The 22,038-nt window shown below is 35.7% G+C and overlaps 1 pseudogene; it reads left to right on the top strand.

Moving 5' to 3' along the window:
• Nucleotides 1-1,023: 1,023 nt before the first annotated feature.
• Nucleotides 1,024-2,212, top strand: LOC141497895 (E3 ubiquitin-protein ligase TRIM17-like; annotated as a pseudogene).
• The last annotated feature ends 19,826 nt before the right edge of the window (nucleotides 2,213-22,038 follow it).

Here is a 22,038-nt window from a genome sequence, read left to right as displayed (position 1 = left end):
ATTCAGGTGACTTCCCTTGACCAATATTGCTAGGATATGTGCCACTAATCTCACACTGATGATTCTGGAATCAGTTGCTGGTGCTAAGTTCAGAAAAGTTCAGAAAATATGAATCCTGTGCCTCTGTGGCTTCCCAGCTAAAAATTCCATTTTCTACAGGAATATTTTCAGAACCCTCTTACTACTAGTGCCTCCCTTTATTGATTATTTCTTATTTATCCTACTTAGCGTTTTTTTTTAAGTATCTGTTTGTTTGTTGTTTCCTCTATTCAGAAATTGTCTTCTGCCTTTCTTTCCATTCCAAGGCTTCACACATTGCCTGGCTTATAATAGGAACCTGATGCAGGTTTCCCAATGGGTACAGTCAGGATACAGTAACTATGTTTTGAGAATGTGAGTGAATATTCACTTTAAAATCTAGGGCTGGGGTCCCCTGCTCTAAGCACTTTTCCCTTCTAGAGGTAGGTGGGTGATTAATTGATTGAAATGAGTAAATTCTTTCTTTGTTTCTGAGCAGTTATCACCTTGTTTCACTCAGACATTTTCTAAAAAAATTTAAAAAATGATACCCTGGGGGAGAACTGGGAGGGGACAAGCATCTGAATATCAGTGGCTGGTGAGGTGGGTTCAATCAATCCTCATAGAATTTAACAAAGATTCACTCTCTGACAAAACAGCTATGATGAAAAGCTCTGCATTCAAGGCACATACTAGTGGGGAAAACAAAGTATAAAAAACTGTATATTCAAGCTACATAAAGTATAAGTGGAAAGGATTCCTGAGGGAAGGCAAAAGGTGGGTGGGGGGAGGGTTGTGATGTTGAGGACAGGCCTGGGTGCAGAGCAGGGAGAGGTCTTTTGTAGAAGAGTTTGAGCAGAGAAGATAGTTAACACCAGGTAAGAGCATACTGTAAATAAGAATGGGGAGGGCCTGGGGGAAAGCAGATAAAAATCAGCCCTAAAGGGATCGAACACCATTCCTGCTTGGAGTTTCTTGAAGGAAAGCAGTCTACAGTACTGGATCATGGCTTCTAAAGAGATAACTGAAGATCTCCAGAATGTCCTCACCTGCAATAATAGTGGAGCCTATCTGACAGATCCAGTGACTGCCCCTTGTGGACATGGTATTTGTCCATCTTGTCTCAGTGACTCCAGTGAAGCTTCCATTACAATCTCTTGCCTTAGATGCAAGGAAATCTCCCAGGAAAGAACTTTTAGTGTCATTTTAAGGAGAAGGTGAAAACTCCCTATGTGGAAAAGGCAAAGTTATTCCCAGGAACAACAGCAGCAGAGGTTTGAGGGACCCATCAAATGTGACAGACACCAGGAGGATAAGAAGTTGTTCTGTGTGAATGATCAGACCCCTGCTCTGTGTATCCTGCTCTCAATCTCAAGAACATGAGAATCACAGAGTCCTACCCATGGAGGAGGCTACTAAGGTCTATAGGAAAAAGCTCCAGGAAAATCTGAAACTTATATATGTCAATTTAAAAGTTGTTCAGAAGCTAATACTTGAGGAGGAGGAGATACCTGGGACGTGGGCTGTTGTGTGGATGGAACAAGTGGAAATGTCAAGAGAAATGTTTGAAGAAAAGTTTCAAGAAATGAGTGAATTCCTGAGTGAAGAAGAAAAGGTCCAGAGTCTTAGGAAGCTCGATGAGGAGGAAAATGAAATGTTTGAGGAGCTAAAAGAGGAGGCCCAAGAGGAAATGCAAAACAGAGAGAAAAAGAGAATGAGTAACTTAAACTGTCCAACATAAGAATGACCTGAGGGAATTGGCCACAGCATTGGAAGAAAAGTTTCAGATGCCAGATAAGGACTTTTATAGGATGCAGAAGACACATTAAGCAAGAGTAAGTTACTGCTGCTTCAAAGGCCACACCAAAACTAAGCAATTCTTAATGTATGGATTTAAGAGAACTTCTGAGGAAATTTCAAGAATCTTGACAGATACTATGTCACTATCCATGACTTACCTGATGATGACAGAAAGAGGACTTTCACATTTGTAGATATAGCCTCAGGTCAGTTGTACCTCATTTTTGCCTCCAGAAGTCTCCACTGTATGAATGGGAGAGACTTGTCTATTACCCAGCTGAACTTGGATGTTATTTTTGAAAAGGAAGACTATCCCATCTTCACTTGTTACTGTTTGCTAATTGAAAGGGAGAATTGTGACTTCCCTCCTTACCCTAAAATAGAATGGCATTAGGTCAGAGGCCTGGGCAAAACCAAGGAAAGCTATATTGCAGGATGATTCTGGAACTGTATCCCAATTTTTTTTTAATCTTATATACAAAAGGGAGTTAATTGGGGAGAACTGGAAGTTAAGTGCTACTCTACCAGAGTAAATATCAATTTTGATTTTGTTAAACCAAGTAGAGTGCAATCTTGCATTGTCTACTTCTTAAGTCAGTTATGTCTGACAAGTGTAATTTACAACAGAAAATAAAATAAATCTAAAAAAATTATATGTATATAATAAGCACATTTATGCTGATGATGTTTCCAACAAACAGTAACTCTCTTTTTTTACCTTTTTAGCATTTGTCATCTCTTTTTAGATTTGTAAGAACATCATGTCTTGAGTTACTAACTAAAAGTAGAACATAAAGTAATCTTTTACAAGTTTATGATAAAGTTAGGAATAAGGAATAATTAGCCCCATTCCACATTTCCCACAATTCCATGTAATGAATCAGTCTTGTCCATTTTGCAAGTTGGAATAAGAATTTTGGGAAAGCTATGTCAAATCAGCTTATGTCACAAATAGCATTAAAGGAAGCAAGTGTAGGAGGGGGAGTGATAACCTATTTATGTCTCGATTGAAAACAAAATTAGTTTGGAAACTAGCTCAACTAAGTCAAACAAATTTGGCATTATAGCTGATTGATATTTGTGCTCTTTATCATTATTGTGATATGGTTACTGAGAAAAATAGGATTTTATATTATCTAATTTTTCTCCTCAGAAAAATTAGGATTTTATTATTCATAGATGGGTTGCAACCTTGTATCAGTGGAAAATATAACCACATTTATGAGTTCACAGATTCCTTTGAGTATCACTATTACTGTTATTAAGTAGGATGGAAGAACAGAAATGTAATCTGTACTGCAGCTGTATTTCTCTCAGTCCTCCAGGCAACTTAGGCAAACTATTCATATATATATATATATATATATATATATATATATATATATATATATATACACATATATTTATATTTATATTTATATATATATGTATAAACAAATATCAACATTATAATATTTAAGTGCTTTAAAGCTTTAAGTACATTATTACTTTTTACAAATTACTACTCATAAGTATTTGAAACCTTCAGTACATTATTATCTCTTCTAGTTTCTGATTTTGAGTATTTTGAATGCACATACGTATGTATGTATGCATATCTGTATGCATGTGTATGTCTATATATGCATGCATGCATGATAGATATATCTGTGTAGATATGTAGGTTTCTATGTAAACAATGATAAAAATGCCTATCAATGAATCTATATACACATATAAGCATCTCAGTATGTCAATCTCAATTTACCTCTATTCATAATAGAATTAGAGATCTGGGTTCAGTTTTTCCTAATGACTTTAATCCCAAAACCTTAATTGTTTTTTGAACATTTAAAACTAGAAGTTTCAGGGACATTTTAATTCAAGTTCAAAACTGAATTTATTGTATCCTACCACACCCTCCCTCCAAATCATATGCCTAGATACATACAGAATAGGGAGTAGCAACCCTTCCCCAGCCCTACTCCAATCAACTGAATAACCTCTTAATATCTGACTTGATCTATTTCACTTATTCTAAATCTAACGTATCATGCTTTCTGAGAACTTCCAATGAGTTTCTATAACTTGTGACAAAGAGAGAGAGACAGATGTTTTCATTTCATATCAAACTTCATATCTCTTGTAAAAAGGTAAAGTATGTTGTTCACTTGGTGCTTCATTGGTTGTTGAGAGAAGATAGATCTCAAGCACCTAGGAAGATATGTATATTTACTTATTAGCATTAGAAGCATTTCATAGAAATGCTCCTTTTTTAAGTATTCCAAATATTTTTAAATCAATAAAATAAATTAAGATTCAAAACAAAGTACATAATTTTTTTCTTAGTATATGTATATTAAAAACTGATAGGGAAAGTATCTTGCCAGATAAATTGACTATTTTAAAGTCTCTCCCCCTAGAAGAGTCTGTTAGGTTTGTTTTAGCTTTTTCATTTATAAACAAAGAGTATATTAAAATTTACTTTCACACATAATCAGATAGTGTGGCTTCTTTCCCATTTCTTTTAAACATGAAGGAGAAAGATAAACATGGAGAAGTGGATTCAGCAAAGACAGAATCTGGCCAAACAACCATGATCAAATTTCAACTCTTTTCTTTCTAGGCAGCAAAAAAAAATTGTATAGCACACTGTACAATATATGTGTCAAGTGACCAAGTGACCTTCACAATTACCCAAAGGTTTTCATGAGTTCTTTGACCTAATCATATTTCAGTTTTTAAAACATTGCATTTTTTTTTATTAATTTCCTTGATATTCTTGACTATTCAAATCCAATGACTTTGCTCCAGATGAATTTTGTTATTTTTTTCCTAAATCTGTAAAATAAGTTTTTTCAGTAGTTTGGCATTTTTTAAATTTTTTTATGTGAAACATGCTTTATAATTGTCTTCATATAATTCCTGGGATTCTCTTCTCAGCAGACTTCTAAATGATTTATGTTGTCTACATTTATTTTAAATGAAATTTTTCTCTCTATATTTTTTTGCTGCTGGACTTTGTTGGTAACATGTAAAAATGTTGATGATTTATATAGGTTTATTTTATATCCTACAACTCTTATATTCTGCTAAAATTGGTCATTATTCCAAGTAATTTTTTTAGTTGATTCTCTAAGTATACCATTATATTATCTTCAAAGAGAGATAATTTTATTTCCTAATTGCCTATTTTAATTATTTCAATTTCTTTTTCCTTCTCTTATTGCTAAAGTTATCATTTCAACTCTAAGATTATATAATAGTCATGATAATTTGTATCCTGTGTCACATCAGCAATAATTTTATGCAACTAGCTTATCTTCTTTGCATAAAATTATTGCTGATGATTTTAAATAGATAATATTTATTATTTTAAGGAAAGTTCTATTTATTCCTATGCTCTTGAGTGTTTTCAATAGAAATGCGTACTGTATTTGGCCTATAGCTTTTTCTGTATCTATTAAAATAATCATATGATTTTGGTTAGTTTTGTTATTGATGTGGTCAATTATGCTAATAATTTTCCTGATATTGAACCAGTGCTGAATTCCTAGTATAGATCTCATTTGGTCATAGTGCATTATGCTACTGATAAATTGTTGCAATCTCTTTGTTGATACTTTATTTAAAAACTTTGAAGAAATTTTTTTATTTTAGTTTTTTCAAGGCAATGTAGTTAAGTTGCTTGCCCAAGATCACACAGCTAGGTAATTATTAAGTGTCTGAGGTCACATTTGAACTCAGGTACTCCTGACTCCAGTTCTGGTGCTCTATCCACTGCGCCACCTAGCTGTTCCTTGAAAAAATATTTTTAAGGGAAAAAATGTCTATAATTTTGTTTTGGTTCTTCCTAGTTTGGGTATCAACATCATATTTGAATCATAAAAGCTATTTTCTGTTCAGCTCTGATCTTTCCATCAGGTTTTCACCTGAAAAATTATACCTAATTTTGTCTGACAATTGATTCTTACCTGTGATTCAATTTCCTTTGTTTTCAGGAATATCATATGCCAAACCTTCCAATGCTTTCATATAGTAGCTGCTGAGTCCCGTGTAATCATTACAGTGATTTCTTTTTTTTGCAAGGCAATGGAATTAAATGACTTGCCCAAGGTCACACAGCAAAGTAATTATTGTGTCTGAGGAAGAATTTGAACTCAGATCCTCTTGACTCTAGGGCCAGTGCTATATCCACATGCAACCTAGCTGCACCAAGTGGTTTCTTTATGTTTAAATTGTTTCTTTCTGGCTCCTTGCAGTATTTTATCCTTGACCTCAGAGTTCTGGAATTTGTCCACAATATTCCTTGAAGTTTTCATTTTGGTATCTCTTTCAGGAGGTAATCAATGGATTCTTTCAATTACTATTACTATTTTATCCTCTGGTTCTAAAATATCTGGGTGGTTTTTCTTGATAATTTTTTGAAAGATGCTGCTCGAGCTTTTTTTTTTAGATCATGGGTTTTCAGGTAGTCCAATTATTCTTATTTTCCATATCAGGCTTTTATCCAATGAGGAATTTTAAATTTTCTTCTATTTTTTTATTTTTAATTTTGTTTGACTGAATCTCAATTTTTTTAATAGAGTCATTAATTTCCACCTGCCCAATTATTTTTGAGCAATTGTTTTCTTCAGGTACCTTTTATGTCTCCTTTTCCATTTAGGACAATTTCACTTTTTAAGAAGTTGCTCTTTCCAGTGGATGTTTTTACCATTTGCCCAATTCTACTTTGAAAGAAGTTTTCTTCATTAAATTTTTGTGCTTCCTTTTCCAAGATATTGACTTTTTTTCACAATTTTCTTACAAATTCACATTTGTTTTCCCAATTTTTCTGTCTCATTTAATTTTTAAAATTCTTTTTGAGTTCTTCCAAGAATATTTTTGTGGCTTGACACTAATTCATAACCTTCCATGCAGCTTCACATGTAGGCATTTTGCCATTGTTGTCTTCTGAGTTTTGGTCTTCCCTGTTGCCATAGTTGCTTTCTATTTTTTTTCTCTTTTTCTAATCTAATTTGTCTCTTTTAAAGTGTGCTCTGTTCTGAGGCTCAGGGAGATACTGTTCTAAGCTTCTTGTGCTGGACTTCAGAGGGCTGGTTACTGGTTTTATGTGTGGTTCTATGTGGTTTTCTATTTGGGTAGCAACTTGCCCACTGCCATGAGATAATACAGCTAATCAGCTTGTTGGACTGGACATTCTGGGTCTAACAGTTTGCCAGTCGGAGGCTTAATAGCTGACCTGAAGTGGTTTTGACCTGCTTAGCCAGGACTGAGGGACTTTGGTGGCTAATCTGTGCTATGGCTAAAAGCTTCCTGCTGGTTTGCCCAGACACTACCTGCACTGGGCTGTGCTTTCATCCAAGTGAGACAGACATTTCCTTCAACCCTTCTAAGTTATACTTGGGTTGGAAAATTATTTCACTCCATGCTTTTGTGGATTCTGGCCCTCCAGAATTCATTTAGAGTCTAGATTTAAAGTTATTTGGAGGGAAGCCAGGAGGGTTTTTTCCTGCTATCTTGACTCCACTCTCATGACTTCTCTCATTTCAGTCCTGAGCATAAGGAAATACAATTTGGAAATGAAACCAGCATAGTCCCATCTTGTTTCCATAGACTACAGAAACGTCAGTGTGTTGGGAAATTTTCTGAGTCTCCTAAAATGACTAAGAAACAATCTTTTAACACTGAAATTCATTTCAGTAGCCTCTTTTTTCTATATGTCTTTCAATCTCTTCTAATAATTTAATACATGTTTTTCCATTGATCTTTGGGTAATATGCTATTTCGCTTCATTAGAGATTGGATTAATCCATGACTCACCGACATATCTCAACAACAGAAGGCTGTGGGTGGTAAAAATTTTGTGGTATTGGCTGAGCCCAGAACTGAATAAGAGGATGTATATTGGCTGTATTTATTTAAGAAGGTTCTCAGAGAATGTTATAAAGGTTAAAGCTAGGGGAAGCTAGGTGGCACAGTGGATATATCACCAGCCCTGGAGTCAGGAGTACCTGAGTACAAATCAAATCTCAGACACTTAATAATTACCTAGCTATGTGGCCGTGGGCAAGCCACTTAACCCCATTTGCCTTGCAAAAAAAAAAAAAAACCTAAAAAAAGGGTTAAAGCTAGCACTGACCTTGTAATAGAGTCATCATCACCCAATCACTATTTTTTTTCTGTTTCTAAGACTCCTGAAAATTTATAATATGGCCCAACATATCAAGGGGATAGATACCATGGAGAAATCAAGAAGAACCACTAGATCCCCTAGACTCATTCTGCTTTATTTTTTTATTTCATTTTATTTTTTTATTCTCATTTTGTACAAATGTTTTTTATATTAATAAAATATTCTTGTTTAAGAGTAAATGAAATAACCTCCCCCCATAAATATAGACTTGCTGGAGTGATAAAGTAAAGGGGAGAGAAAAAAATAAAATTAAAAAATAATAGTAATAATTGTAGGTTTGGCCAGGTGTCACAATGGACAAAGCACCAGCCCTGGAGCCACGAACACCAGAGACCACATCCAGCCCCGTAGACCTAACATTCACTCAGCCGTGTGACATGCAAGCCACCAAATCCCCACTGCCCTGCAAAAAACAAAAAGAAGAAAAAAAAAGACCCAAAATAAAATAAAATAGTAATAATAGTATGGGTGGCTGGGTGGTGGACAGAGCATTGGCCCTTGAACCAGGAGCACCTGGGTCCAAATCTGGCCTCAGACAACCAACGATCACCCTGCTATGCATCTACAGGCAGGCCACGCAGCCCCATTTGCACTGTACCCTCCCCCACATAATAATAATAATAATAATAATAATAATAATAATAATAATAATAATAATAATAATTGTGCTTCAGTCTTTGTTCCAACACCAAAAACTCTGTCGCGGGTGGATCACATTCTTTATGATAAGTCCATCACAAAAGTTACTTCCATATTTTTCCAGCATTGCCATTGCTGATTGCAACTCCCTCATTTCTTATTTCTCCACTACCATGTACTATATTTTCTCTATCCTTTCACTCTCACTCTCCTGTAGGGTAGCTGAGTGGCACAGCAGACAGATGCCTGGTCCTGGGTCCAAGAGGCCCTGAGCTCCCATACCACCCCATGGCCCTATGGTCCTGAACAGGCATTCCAATCCTGGCCCCTTGCAAGAAGTAAAAAAGAAAATGTGTTAAATCTGACCCTTCTCCCCCAATGGTCCATCCTCTCCTCCTTTATTCACATCCCTTCTTACTCCAGATGTCTATACCCCATTGAGTATATATGTTGTTTCCTCTCCTAGCCACCTCTGATGAGAGCAAAGGTTCCTTCATTCCCCTTTGCCTCCCCCCTTCCATATCATTGCAATAGCTCATTGTAATAAAGAAATATCTTATTATATGTAATATCTTGGCCTATTCCCCCTCTCTTTTTTCTTTCTCCCATTACATTTCCCTTTTTTCACTGACTCCATTTTTATACCATATTTTGTCTTTGAATTCACCTTTCTCCTGTGCTTCAACTATAAAAGCTCCCTCTACCTGCTCTGTTAACTGAGAAGTTTCATATGAGTATTATCAGTGTCATTTTTCTATGCAGGAATACATGCAGTTCATCCTCATTAAGTCCCTCATATTTTCCCCTTCTCCTCCACTCTCTATGCTTCACCTGAGTCCTGTATTTGAAAATCAAACCTTCTGTTCAGCTCTGGCCATCCCAAAAGGAACATTTGAAATTCCCCTGGTTCATTGAAAGTCCATCTTTTTCCCTGGAAGAGGACATTCAGCCTTGCTGGGTAGTTCATTCTTGGCTGCATTCTAAGCTCTTTTGCCTTCCGGTATATTGTATTCCAAGCCCTACAATGTAGTTGCTGCGAAGTCCTGTGTGATCCTGATTGCAGCTCCATGATATTTGAACTGTGTCCTTCTGGCTGCTTGTAATATTTTGTCTTTGACTTGGGAGTTCTGGAACTTGGCTATAATATTCCAAGGGGGTTGGTTTTTTGGGATCTCTTTCTCGGGGGGTATCGGTGGATTGTCTCCATTTCTATTTTGCCCTCTGCTACTAGAATATCAATCAGGGCAATTTTCCCGTAGTAATTCTTTGAAAATGATGTCAAGGCTCTTTTCCTGATCATGACTTTCAGGTATTCCAATAATTTTCAAATTATCTTTCCTAAGTCTGTTTTCCATATCAGTTGTTTTTTCAATGAGATATTTCATGTATTCTTCTAATTTTTCATTTTTTTGGTTTTGAAGTATTGATTCCTGATTTCTGGTAAATTCATCAATCTCCCTTAATTCTATTCTTTATCTGAAGGATTTGTTCTCCTCAGAGAGTTTTCTTATCTCTTTTTCCATTTGACCAATTTTGCTTTTTAAAGCCTTCTTCTCCTCAATAACTTTTTGAACTGTTTAATCCATTTGACCTAAGCTGGTTTTTAGCATGCTATTTTCTTCAGCATTTTTTTGGATTTCCTTGACTAAGCCACTGACTTCATTTTCATGTTTTTCCTGCATCTCTCTCATTTCTTTTCCCAGTTTTTCTTCTAACTCCCTCATTTGATTTTCAAAGTCTTTTTTGAGCTCTATCATAGCCTGAGCCCAATTTCTCTTTTTCTTGGAGTCTTTAGATGCAGGAGCTTGTGCTTCCTCATCTTCAGACTGAGTATTTTAATCCTTCTTGGGATCATAGATAATGTATTGCTCCATGGTGCTCTTTTTTTTTTCTGCTTGCTCATTTCCCAACCTTAGCCTGTTTTGGGGGTGCTTCCTGAGCTTTTGGGACATTCCCACAAGGGTCTCAGTGTGTGAGGCTCTGTTCTCCCTCCTGGTCTGTGAATGACCATATGTGCCCACCTCTGCCATGGGGCTGAGGTGTGGGGGGGCCCTGCTGTTCTATGGGGGGGTCTAGACTGAGATCAGGATCTGAATGTGTTCAGAGCCCCAGAATCCTGTTCCAGGGGCAGAGGACAGAGCTCTGCAGTCTCTCTCTCTCTCTCTCTTTACTCCCCTCCCTAGGTTCAATGGGCTCATGCCCTGGGGGCTCCTGCTTATGGGCTCTGCCTGCTTCTTTTTCATGGATATGGCCAAGCTGCTTGCTGTGTGCCCTGAGGGCTAGGCTCCACATGCTCGCTCTAGCAGAGGTCCCCTGATGTTCCCCCACTCTGTGCCCGATGCTCCCTGGGGTGTAGCTCTGGAGACTCCCCCACTGCTGTGAGCTGGGGCTCCCAGTGCCCTGGGGCTGCCTCCGAGAAGCTGAAGTTCTTTCACTTTGGTGGGCCAACCCTCTGGCAGGCTCTGGGTGGCCGCCCCTCTGACCCTGGGGAGCAGAGCCTTTCTGCTCTTTTCCAGGTTACCTTGAGTAGGAGAACTGCCTCGCTGGGTCCCTTTGTGGGTTCTGTCTTTCGAAAGTTTAGTTAGAGTCCTTAGCTTATGAGTTTTATCAGCGCCTAAGACTGGATCGTTTCTTGTCACCATCTTGGCTCCACTGCTCATTCTGCTTTATGAAAAAAAGATTTCATGTAGAATTTTTGCCTCCTTCTTTTAGGCACATATAGATATGAAAATGGAGCATAGCATATTTTCTTAAATACATACTAAAACTCAGAATTTCCCTGATTTTTAATGCTTTCTATAAGTGGTATAAAAGCATAAGAGAGATAGGTGCTCTTGTTAGAGCTATTGCAACCAAATACTGCCTTTCTTATCCACATTTCAAACATCTTGGTTTTACTAAGAGAGGTAATATGTGAAGTCTTCTAAGCTAGCCCCCTTATTTTTACAGAAGAGAAAGATGAGGTCTAAAGGGGTTACATGACTTTTCTAAGAGACAGAGCACTAACTTGACTTGCAGTAAAATGTATTTTCCCCTACATCCTTTTTTCTTCCTAGCTTGCTTTTCTTAGACTTGCTTTCCATTTCTATATCTCTAGCAAAGTAATTGACGTACACATATAAACATGCATATCACATTCATTGCAGAATAATATTTTGATAGATATTTTGAACTTATGCATTCACTACTTTCTTTATACAAGTTCGAAAAACCTTCCTATTTTTAATTCTCCTATCAGTTTTTTTCCTCAGTAAATGAATCAGTCTTAATTATAACAGATCAGTTAATAATATTTTCCTGAACTTTCTGATTGTTTTCATATAATGGTAAACCTGTGCTAACAAATTACAGTATTATTAACTGCATTCTGCTCATGTAAATTCAATGCTTCTCAATTAAATATGAAATTTTTCACTTTTGGACCCAAACCCATTATATATATATAAAAGTAGAGGATATAAATTATATAGATAGATACATATACACAAGCATACATCTGTATGTATTCACAAATATTTATTTATATGACATATATCATATACCTAGATATATGTATATTAATAATGTATGTGAATAAATATGTGTGCATATATACCTTTATGAGGTTTGTCCTTCATCCTCACTCTCGAAGAAGGTCATGACATCAGGGGAGGTGATGCTATGACAAGCACATGAACTGGATTTGAGTGAGGGGGGCTATGCTAAGTCACCAGTTTCACTTTCTCCTCCAGTGGCCAGATATGGATCAAGATGACTGGAGATGTCCCTGAATGTGAGGCAGTCAATGTTAAATGACTTGCCAAAGGTCACACAGCTATCAAGTGGCAAGTGTCTGAGACTGGTTTCAAATTCCTGTGCTCCTGACTACAAGGTCAGTGCTCTATCCACTGTGCCACTAGCTGCCTATATACATATCCTATAGCTGTTGCATCAAATTCTAGTTTGGGAAAGAAGAAGCCAGATTTTACAGAGCTATTATGATAAGTCACTTGTAAAATATTTGACAAAATGTAATTTTAAAAGATAAAGTGACTGGCTGGGACTGATTGAAATCCTTGACTTGTGCCCTGGCACAGGGAATAGCAGTTTGCCTTCAAAATTTTGTTTATTTTTAAAATTATCAGGGGAAATGATGAATAACTTTTTTAAAATATAAAAAAATATAAAACCTTGCTAGATTGCATTGGCAGGTTACAAACTTCAAAATCCCACAAACCAGGTGTTTATTAGAGATTAAAACATTTCTTACCATTGAATAACACTGAAAATAATTTCTCAAAATAAAGATTTATTTTATATTTATGATTTTCTCCTTGAAATAAATAGTAATTTTATGTCTGACAAAGGTCAATTGAATCAAGATACATAAACAAAATGGTTGAAAATTCATTTACATCTTAATTTGCCAAATAACATCTTTCACTGTACTTTAGCTTGTGGCCTGGAGGAAAAATGCTTGAGGTAAGAAATGTAATTTAAGATAGACTAAAAGAATTTTGTAGTTCTAGGAAGTAAAATTTATAAGGGGAAACCACAATTAAAATATGATGGTACTCATAGCTCATTGAATTTTTGCAACTTTTTTTTTTTTTTAGATTTTTCAAGGCAGTGGGGTTAAGTGGCTTGCCCAAGGCCACATGGCTAGGTAATTGTTAAGTGTCGGAGGTCAGATTTGAACCCAAGAATTCCTGACTACAAGGCTGGTGCTCTATCCACTGCGCCACCTAGCCGCCCTGAATTTTTGCAACTTTCTATGCAAAACCAAACCTTAATTAAAATTCATATGAACCAGGAAAGAACTAGAGAAGAAGGCATTAACTGAGGTAGGCTATTCTGGTCCCTATAGGCATCTTGAAATAGAGAATTTAAAATGAAAGGTAGCACTAAAGAAAGAAGAGAAAAAATAAAATAGAATTATAATAAAAAAAAGTAAAATAAAACAATGTGTTGGCTCATTGAAGGAGTGATTGAACCTTATATAAATGATGAGTGATGTCACAGCTTTCATTTAACAGTATTTCAATTTAAAACAATGACCATCAACAGAAACAGCACCAGGAACATCAAGGTACAGTTAAGATAATGACACTTCCTGCATAATCACTGACCTTCACTGACCTTGGAGAATTTTCCTCTTCTACTACCTTTAAGGGGGGGTCCTTGGCTAAATAATAATGACCTCTCCTTACCAGAGAGTCCCATAAAGATTGAGGAAAAGTATATACAACCTTTGTCCCATTGGGTACTGCTGAAATGACTGTCTACCTTCTTCTGTGGAGTGAATTAGGTACTTCCATCCTCCTTTGTTACCAGAAAGTAAAGCCCCTACCAACAATAATACTTTTGGTTCTAACAGTCTCTAGTTTCATGATAAAAATCTGCAATGAAGAGAAAATAGGCAAAGTGATCCAAGCATAAACTACTTGTTAGCAATACTAACAATTGCCAATATATGAATCTAAGCTTTTTCAGTATTTAAGGGATTCCTTGGACAGGTTGCAAAACTATTTTATACTGTTAGTCATATAAAGTCAAGAGATGAAAACTAAATTGAGACTGTGATTGGTCTAATATAAAGATAAGGGTTGGATTTACATTTGACTTGATTCAGAGTAAGGATTTCCAGGACCCATGGCAAAGGAAAAACACAGAGTTTGCAAACACTCCTTTGGAGTGTTGAGCAAACATCCTAAAACCAAACTGACTGATCTACCTCATCCTCCCCCCACAAGCCCAAACTGGTAAGAAAAAACATACAGATTATGTGTTCAGGCTGTATCCCATAGCAATAGTAAAACTAAAACTCTTATAAACTCTACCAATGAGGGCTATACTATCAAGTCCAGGTTTGATCCATAAGTATTGATTCTAGTGAGGAGACATAACTTGCAATCAGTAATTGATAAATAATACAAAATAAAATGGGCTATCAGCTTTTAATCTCATATTAGGAAGGAGTTATATAATGATCACTGAAAGCAATGAGGGAGGGTCCATCAGTTTTATATTAGAATAAACCATAAGATATAGTAGACCTGCCTTTTGCCACTGAACTTGTCAATATATTATCTTCTACTGGACTATCATTGCATTAGGTACTCAGCGTTTATACACTTAACTATTACTGTCCATTGCTTTGCCTGCTGACCCTGACCAACTGTGCTAGGGCCCCTCTCTCTGCTTGTTGCCCTTTAGCTTCTTTTTTTCTGGGATTTTAGCTCTTACTGCTACCTTTTCTTTCAGGGTCAACTATTCTTCCCTGGCAGAATAACTTCCACTTCTAGGGTCTGAATTCTTGGACCCTGTTCTAGGACAGTTCTGTAAGAATATTAATTCATATTACTATTAATAAATGAAGGTTTACTTAAATATAGCACAGAAAGGATTTTATTTTTTTTTATTTTTTTATGTTTTATGTTTTTACAAGGCAATGGGGTTAAGTGGCTTGCCCAAGGCCACACAGCTAGGTAATTATTAAATGTCTGAGGCTGGATTTTAACTCAGGGACTCCTGATTCCAGCGCCAGTGCTCTATTCACTGCGCCACCTAGCTGCCCCACAGAAAGGATTTTTAACCTGAATTCTTCACCATCTAGATTGTCTAGACATACTGTTAAAGAGAGTAGGTACAGTGGATAAAGCATTGGGACCTAAAGTCAGGAAGACCTACATTAAAATACACTCTCAGACACAGCTAGTTATGTGACCTTGGAGTAATCTTTAAACCCTATTTGACTCAGTTTCCTCAACTGTAAAATGGCTATATTAATAACACCTCCACCCCTCAGGGTTGCTGTAAGGATCAAATAAAATGATAATTTAAAATTTTTGTTTATGTATTTATTTATTTACTTACTTACTTACTTAACCTTTACTAAATTAGTCTTGTTATAAAAGTAAACATAATTTCCCTTGACCCCACAAAGATAGAAAATCCTTATGAAAAATAAAGTGAGAGAAAAAGAAAAAATGTACTTCAGTTGTGTTCAGAAACCATCAGCTCTCTCTTTGGAATCTATCCCATTCTTTATCTTAAGTCCTGCAGAGCAGTTGCTTCAATATTTTTTTCCCACAGTTGCTATTGCTAACTCTCCCTCTATTCCTCCTCACTCACATTTATTCTATTCTCCCTCTCCTTTCACTTTGTCCTTCCTCAAAAGTGTGTTGTGGGGCAGACAAATAGCAAAATGGGCAGAGCACTAGCCCTGGAGCCAGAAGGACCAAGCCCAAATCTAACTTCAGACACCCAACAATCACCCAGCCTTGTGACCCTGGGCAAGCCACCCAGCCCCACAGACTTGCAAAAACAAATGTTTTTTATCTGACTACCTCCTCCCATGATCTTCCCTTCCCCCTATCACCTACACCCCATCCCCCCCCATCCCCTTCCTCTCATCCCCTTCCTCTCCTTTTTCCTCTAAGGTAAGATAGATTTCCATATCCTATTGAGTGTGTATGTTGTTTGCCCTTTGAGCTGTTCTCAATGAGAATGAACGCTCACTAAATGTGATGATAATTGTAAAGGACTGAGGCACAATATCTAGAACATAGTGCTGTGTGTGTGTGTGTCTGTGTGTCTGTGTGTGTGTGTGTGTGTGTATTCAAATCTAGCCTCACACACTACATCCATAACTCTGGGCAAATCATTTAACCCTCTTTACCTCAGTTTCCTCGTCAATAAAAAGAGTTGGAGAAGGAGAAGGCGAAGGCAACCACTCAATTATCTTTGCAAAGAAAACCCTAAATGGGATCACAAAGAGTCAGATATAACTGAAACAACTAAACAAAAGCATATATGTGTATGAATATATAAATAAAACTATAGATTACCCAAATGAAATGTAAACTCCTTTAGATCAGAGATTTTCAGTGTGTGTTTTTTAGTTTTTGTTTTTCTGAGCATCTCAATCAATGTTTGAAATATTGTAGTTTTTTCATAAATGCCTATTTGTAAAGCCATTTATTGACTTTTCTCAGTTCATACAAGTGAGTTGTTTTAGAAATATGGCATGTTGGAGGTAGAAAAGATTGTAATAATAATACAGTTTCTATCCCTTTATTTTAAAATGATAAAAAAATCTAAAATGTTCAATTAGGTTCTAATGGCAATCAGGCATATAACCTAGGCATCCTGACTTCCATTCTGGTGTATGTTCTACTATGTTGTATTTTAGTTATATTTTTAACTTAATTGAACACCTACCCAGGTATCAACAAAGGACATGAAAATTTCTCTGTATCTGCTTCAATGAAAAAGGCAAATGCAAGCAGATCTTTTGATTTCCAGACTTTCCTTCCTCCCTTTCCCTAACTAGGAAAAAATTGTTTTATCCTGGGCCCTCTTCTCCTCTCCCTCCATACTATCTTTTTTTCATGATCTCATCAGGATCCATGTATTCCATTATCATCTCTATGCAGATAATTCTCAAATCTATACTCAACCCTAATCTCCTTCCAGAGCTCCAGACTCATATCACCAACTGCCTCTTGGATACCTCAAACTAGATGTTCCTAAGGATGAAAGTCCTCTTAAGAAATTATACCTCATAGGTGATAGATTGTCTAAACACATTGCCATTCTGACTTTGTTGGGTCTACTCTTTTCTGGGTCTGTTGGCATCTCTTTTGGAGCTGCCCTGACTAGGCAGGGCAACATCTCTATCAGACTAGCAGCTTCTTTCTTTCTTTGGTGTTCCATCTACTAGAGTAAGATGGTTAGAATCATTAGCCTTATAGAGGTTTAGTCATAACTATCATACCATGCTAACAAGTCACCCTGAGTGCTCCCAAGCTCAGGTCAGATCTATAATTATCAGCATCTCTGTCTGGGTCAGAGTATCAAAGTCTTCTGTCATCTTTCTGGTGGTTAACTACTCTCTTGTATCTCCTAGATCCTCAGTGACTTAGTAGAAGATAAATTTAAGTCAGGGCAAAATCTTACCCAGGGAGGTAAGTTTGATATTTTTCCACCCACCTATCCTACATCCTCTCAACATCTGTCAACAACACAGTATCTGGTATGTTACAGGCAGTTAATAAATACTTTGTGAATTAGTTTGATAACTTGTTTTGGTATCAACTAAAAGCTTCAGTTTTCCTATACGCAATAAATGTTTGTCACATTGAACTGAAAATAATTACAAGGGCTAATACATGCAAGGCAAGACACAATTATTTCCTACTAATTTAGTTACCATAATGATTTTCAGTTCATATCTTTCTTGATCCCTTGTTTTCTCACTCATTAAGACACATGTAGCTCTAAATTCCAATTTTCAGCAGAAGTTAAAATCAAGAAAGTAGTAAAAAAAAGTCTTCTTACTTGCATTATCTTGTTTAAAAGTAAGACCAAGTAATAGAGAAGATGCTTTAAAGAATATTATGCATAATTCAGTATAGATCATGACAATGATTTATTGAGTGGAGGGAGGAATTTAAGAGAAACTTTTCCTTTTATCTGTTGGTTGCATTATTGATGCATATTGCAAACTGAAACCCCACAAATTCATGTTACTCAAGGTTTTTGAGTTAGAAGTGCTTTGCTAGAGAAAAATGTAATGCTTTCTAAGGAACTGAATCTCCATATTGTCATCAGTTAATGGACTCATAGTAATAATATACTTTTGCATGAATGATATCCTTCTTACCCTTTTACTTCCCATTTCATCTTAACCAAGATTTATTTTTCAATTCTATTAGCAGATTGAGAATATGTTTAAATGTTTATGACAGACTAGAAAGCAAGAGGACTCATTACAATAAAAGAGAATAAATTCTGTCATATGTGGAATCTATAAGATACTTTTGAATATTTTAGTAAGTTTAACCATTTCTATATTTAATACCCAAACTATGTTCATAGGATACTATTATAGAAAGAAATAGAAGAGATCAAAAAAAAAGTAAACCAATAAACTTCCCACATACACACCGAAGTCTTAAGTAAAAAAATGTTTATATAAGCCTTTTAGTTCCTACTGAAAGATTCAGATTACTATGAGTTTTTGCACTGGAAAAGAGAAAATAGGAGCAATGGGCTGAGAGGAAAAGGAATAGCTGAAATCAAGGACTTTAAATTACAGTAGCCCAGAAGAACCCATAGGCTATCCAGGTTAGGCTTCAATTTTCATGACTCTTCCTTTTCACTATAGCAAATTGCCTGAAAAACTGACCAGCCTATGATGTGCCTAAAACTAGTTTTATTATCCTCATTTAAAGATGCAAAAATCTAAAACTCAGAAAGTTTGGGGTTTGTTTTTCACAAAGTTAATGAGTGGCAGATCTGGGACTTACACCCCAGTCAGAGTTCTCTGATTCTAAGTGTAATACAGTTATCCCTTCCACATTATGATTTTCCCCATCACAGTTTTGATATATTGTGAATCAACATAAGAAATTAAATGGGAATTTGGGGGAAATTTTGCTGAAACTTCCAATCACTCACAAAGGTCAGCAGACAGCACAGGAAAAGTTTAGAAATTCAGATATACATAAAATACGTATAATGTATAATTTTATAATGAGAACATATTTCATTTTTAATACCATATTAATCCAGACCTACTCTGGTGTAAAGAGAGGGATAAAAATTTTTACACAAATTTTCCTGATCCCAGGGGTATTGTGCCCTTTAACCCCCATGTTGTAGAAGGGATAGCTGTACTCCAAGTATAATGCTTCTGCTTCCTATATGATGTAGGTTTGTAGGGCCTCATTGAGTTTAAAAATAACACTGTACTAGCTAGATAATATCTAGTATTCTGTCGTTATTTAAGAGTTGCTAAAAAGTACACCTCTTCCTGGATATTTAAACTCATCCATGATTTGGAGTCAACTCTCTCTTTTGCTTCTATCCCTTACTTCTTCCCTTCAAACTATATCTATCTGAATAATCTTTAGAAGTATTCCAAAAACAACTTTAGACAAGCAAATATTTAAAGATAAATATGCCCAAGTGCTAGCAATGTTGAAAAGAGACCATAGATCAAAATATCAGAGAGCTGTAAAAGATTTGAAAGTTTAATGACTCCAGTAGCTATCTCAACCCTTTAAATGAAGAAGTCACAGGGAGATCAAGACTCCTGAGTCATCTTATCAGAGTAAGAAGAGCAGTGACACAAAACTACTCTGCCCACCCAGATTTATATCAATAGGTCATCTATTTCTCAGTCATCTCTTCCTTTCCCAATCCTGTCACATACATACTAGCAAAAGTATTGTAGCATCATTTCCTGGAGTCAGACTTCAATACTTTCCTTTGAAATCCCTGGTCTGCTCAACTAATGTAAGAATCCTATAAAAAGTCAAAGTTGACTGAGTTTGTATACCCAGTTCCATCTAGTACCCCATGAGAGCACACAATTCCATCATTGCTCCCAACAAGGGATGTGCTCATAAATGATTAACAACCAACTCTCTGGGAGAGAGGAAATGTACTCATAACATTTTTAAATTTAAGTTATATTAACATTATAATATCAAGACTAGATAATAAATGGAATAACAACTTATTCCCTGATTTATAGCATTTGCCATTTCACAGGTATGAATTAAATGTTCATACTGAAAACATAGCAATCCATTTGCCAATAGGAACTGACTCCAATGCTTCTACTCCCTGATCCCATTTCTATCATTTTTTTCTAAGTAGACTTTTTTACTTAAAGTGTGCCCCTCAAAAATTCTGGATTGATTTATTTATTGTGTGTTCCATATTTCTCTGTATTAGATTAAGTATTTTTTGGACCTTCTTAAAAATTCAATAAAATAAGAATATACCTTGTAAAGTCAAGATCAACAAATACAAACTAGATAAAATGTTAAGACTGAAGGACTAACAGGCTCAATTGGAGTATATGTGTCAATAAGCCCAGAGAATTTCAGACAAATGTAGGGCAAGAACTTATACCTGATATGAATAGAGGACCCTATAGCCAAATTTAGTATCAGAAAGATACAGTCCAAAGTTTAAAGCATTAAATTCAATGTATCATCAATTAGCAAATGCAAGTAGGTAGACAGAAATATGACATGTGAGCCAAGAGGATTTATGTAGAATACCATTAATTAAATATTGGGTATGCAATACCTGTAATAATGAGGATGACCTTCAAACAGGGATTCATCATTTTACTGGGTTGAAAAGGGACTTACATGAGTCCTTTTAGTCAAGAATTAGTTATGGAGTCATTTTAAACTCTCTGTGTAACCAAAGTCAAGCTACATAACCTCTCTGAGCCTAAGACACTTCTCTAGGATGATAAATTATATACTAGTTCAGATTTGTCTCAGTAGTTTCCCCACAGGAATTTACCAACAAATATGTATGCACATTATGTGTCTCTTCCACCCAATAGAATGTAAAGTCTTTGAGAGAAGGAATGATTTTATTTTGTCTTTTATTTCTAATGGCTACCATAATGCCTGGATCATAAAATGCATTTAATAAAAGTTTGTTGTTGATGACAGCCTTGTCTCCCCTTTCCCATCATCCAATAAACAAAGCTCATGGTAGAATATAGAAAGTTTTCCAGACATACAGTAGTCACTTAATAAATTGTTGACCATCGGACTTCATCTCTGCCTCAATTGGCTTAATTTCAACTAAAAAGAAATACATTTCTCTCAAGCACTATTTCCCTAATGTTTCTTATTTTCTTATATCTTTATACATTTCTTTTTATTGTTTTATTTATTTGAAATGCCTTTCCTTTACCCCAGGATAGAGACCTAGTAATGATAGTGCTAGATCAAAGAAGATGAACAGTATGATTGCCCTCTGGGTATACTTCCAAATTGCTCTCCAGAATGGTTGGATTAACTTATAACTCCACAAACAGTGAATTAGTGTTCTAATTTTGCCATATCCCCTGTATCATTTCTGTTCCTTTTATGTCATAATAAACAATCTGAAAGGAATGAGTTTTGAAAATTTGCATTTCTTTAATAAATAGTTATTTAGAGCATCTTTTCATATGACTATATATATAAAATATATATTTGATTTTTTATATAAAACCTGCCATTCATATCCTTTGTCCATTAATCAATTAGGGAATGACTTAGATTCTCATAAATTTGACTCAATTCTCTCTCTCTCTCTCTCTCTCTCTCTCTCTCTCTCTCTCCCTCTCTATTTATATATATATATATATGTATATACATATATATATATATATATATATGAAATGAAATCTTTATCAGAGAAACTTGATATAAAAAATTGTTTCTCCCATCTGTATGTTTTCCTTCTAATCTTGGTTGCATTAATGGGTGTGCAAGAACTCTTTAATTTAACATAATCAAAATTATTTATTTTATGCATCTCACAATATTTTATCTCCTGTTTGACCATTGATTGTTCATTGATTCTTCCCTTAGATATGATGGCATAAACTAATTCATGCT

The sequence above is a fragment of the Macrotis lagotis genome, chromosome X (genome assembly GCF_037893015.1).
Source record: "Macrotis lagotis isolate mMagLag1 chromosome X, bilby.v1.9.chrom.fasta, whole genome shotgun sequence".
Classification (NCBI taxonomy): domain Eukaryota; kingdom Metazoa; phylum Chordata; class Mammalia; order Peramelemorphia; family Peramelidae; genus Macrotis; species Macrotis lagotis.
This window is presented reverse-complemented; position numbering and strand designations above follow the sequence as displayed.